Source organism: Gracilinanus agilis, chromosome 5, assembly GCF_016433145.1.
Source record: "Gracilinanus agilis isolate LMUSP501 chromosome 5, AgileGrace, whole genome shotgun sequence".
NCBI classification, from domain to species: domain Eukaryota; kingdom Metazoa; phylum Chordata; class Mammalia; order Didelphimorphia; family Didelphidae; genus Gracilinanus; species Gracilinanus agilis.
The window spans coordinates 98,975,400-98,977,889 of record NC_058134.1 but is presented as its reverse complement, the minus strand read 5'-3'; positions in this window follow the sequence as shown (position 1 = coordinate 98,977,889).

Sequence of the window (2,490 nt, the reverse complement as noted above, 5' to 3'; positions counted from 1 at the left end):
GTGTGTGTGTGTGTGTATGTATACACACACACACTGTGGGGGTGGGGCTGGGAGGGCACTGAGGGGAGGGGACTGGGGGCGGGGCCCTCTGGCGGGGCAGGAAAAGAGTCTGATCGGGGAATGGGAATTGGGGTGTGGGGGCCTGGCTAGGCTAACTTAAGAGTAGGGAGGTAAGGAAATTCCCAGCCTCTGTGGGACTAGCAGGGCCCTCAGTCTGAACTGGCGGCATGGACGTTTCTGCAGCCTCCGCCGCCCATGCCTCTTGTCCAGCCGTAGGACTGGGTTGGAATCTACCTGTGTTGCAGGTTGCCGCATTTAAGTCCGTCCCTCTAGCCGCTTCGTGGCACCTGCCTGAAATGATTGTCTCCAGTCTTACAAGTGTCCCCCTCCCCCCTCCAGCCCCTCCCCCCAACTCTCTCGGCTGGGTCTCCACCCGGCTGGAACCCCGAGCTCCGGGTCCCAGGACTACTCTTCCCTCCCTAGGATTGCTTAGGGTTCTGGCTGCAGTTTCCCGCCCCACAAGTCCTGCCTTGGGACAGTTTTCTGGGCCTGAGACCAGCGATAGGAAAGGATGTAACAGTTGCCTAATGAATGGGCCGGGCAGGACAAGTCTCTCTGACTGAACTCATATTTCTCTCTCTCCCCGCCCCGCGCCCCCTCCCCCAAATCAGAGTCCAGAGAAAAAAGTTACATGAAGCAACCTGGGAGGGAGGAATGAGCAGTGCCGGAAGGGTGTGGAAGAGGGAGAAGGAGTCCTCTATTTTAAGGATCTTGTTGAGGCGGGGCCTTTTAGTGGGTGGATTTTACATATATGTATAATCAGAAGAAGCAGGATCCCAGTGCAGTGATCCATGGAAAGTCAAAAGACTTATGTTTACTCGCTGCTTGAGCACCTACAAGCCCGTCTCCTTTTGCTCATCTCTCAAATGGGAACAATCCTCGGAGTGGCACTTTTGGAATAAAGGATCAGCCTTGGCATCAGGACTTGGATTCAAGTGTTGCCTTTGATATATGCTAGCTGTGAGACTGTGGGGAGTCACTTAAGTTCTCAGCATCCCCAGGTAATTCTCTAGGACTAAAATTTACAGATGAGTGGCTAATCTGCTTCTGTGGAGGGAATTTTCACACTGAAACTTTCCCACCAATGAATCAATCAACATGAATTTTATCAGTTGTTTGCTATGGACCAGGCACATGCTAAATTGAGGATGGGGTAAAAGTGAAAAGGGTTCCTGTCCTTGGAACTTGAGTTCAAGCCTGAAGAAAGCCAAAAAGAGGTGGAGGTGAGGAAGGAGAGCATTCCGGGCATGGAGGACAGGCAGTGCAAAAGTACAGAGATAAACGGGAGATGATGCAACCACAAGTAGTCCAGTATGGCCAGAGCATATGCTATATGGAGGGTAAGAACTAGAAACCAAAGAAGGGACCTGATTTGAAGGACTCAAAATACTAAACAAAGGAGTTAAATATAAACATATAAACATAATATATATGCATATACACACACATACTAGAGAAATGACTAGAGTCACTGAAGTTTATTGGTGACTTTGTCAGACCTGTCCTTTAAGAAAATCACTTTAGCAGCTGTGTGTAGGATGATCTGGTTAAAAAAAACCAACAAAACAAAAAATGTCCACAAAGTTAGAAGCATAAGGGACCCTAAAGGCCATCTAGTCCAATCTCTTCATTGTACAGCCAAGTAAATTAAGATGAATTGACTTACCTGGAGGTCATCCAGTTAGTAAGTGACGGAGCTATGACTGGTGTCCAGATTTCTTCACCCAAAGTCTAGTTCATATGTCATATGTTTGCCTTGCCATATATGCTTCCCCCATCCATAGGAATGTTGAAAACAAAACACTTTGTCTCTGCCACTGGAATACCTCTCCATGAGCCCTTCCTGCCTTTTTCCTACTTTTCGATCACTTGGCCAACATTTCTATTCAGGTTCCCTTTACCTTTCATATGGACCTTTATAATATCTTCCTCCCTCTCATCTCTGATCCATCTTTTTCTGCAGAAAAAATGACATTCCTAATGCATGTATCTGATCAGGCTCTTATTCTACTCAAAAAACTTAAATAACCACCTCTATAGAGCCTATAGCCTGAAGGGAAGGGAAAACTTGTTAATTGCTAAGCACTGTGATAAGTACTTTATAAATATCCCATTTGATGAGGAAAAATTCCTTAACCTGTCCTTCAAGACGCAATACAATATGGGGCCAACCTAAGGCAGAATAGTACAACAGAAATAGAGAGAGGGCGTCAAAGGCCATGATGTTTGAATTTCAACTCTGCTACTTACTGCCATGATGTTTGAATTTCAACTCTGCTACTTACTGCCTGTATGACCATGACCAAGTCATCTAACTTTTCCAGACCTCAGTTTCTTATTTAAAAATCAAGATAATTGAACTAAATGACCTTCTAGCTCTTTCTCAACTTTAAATCTAAGATCCTATGATCTATTTGTTTCTAGTCATAT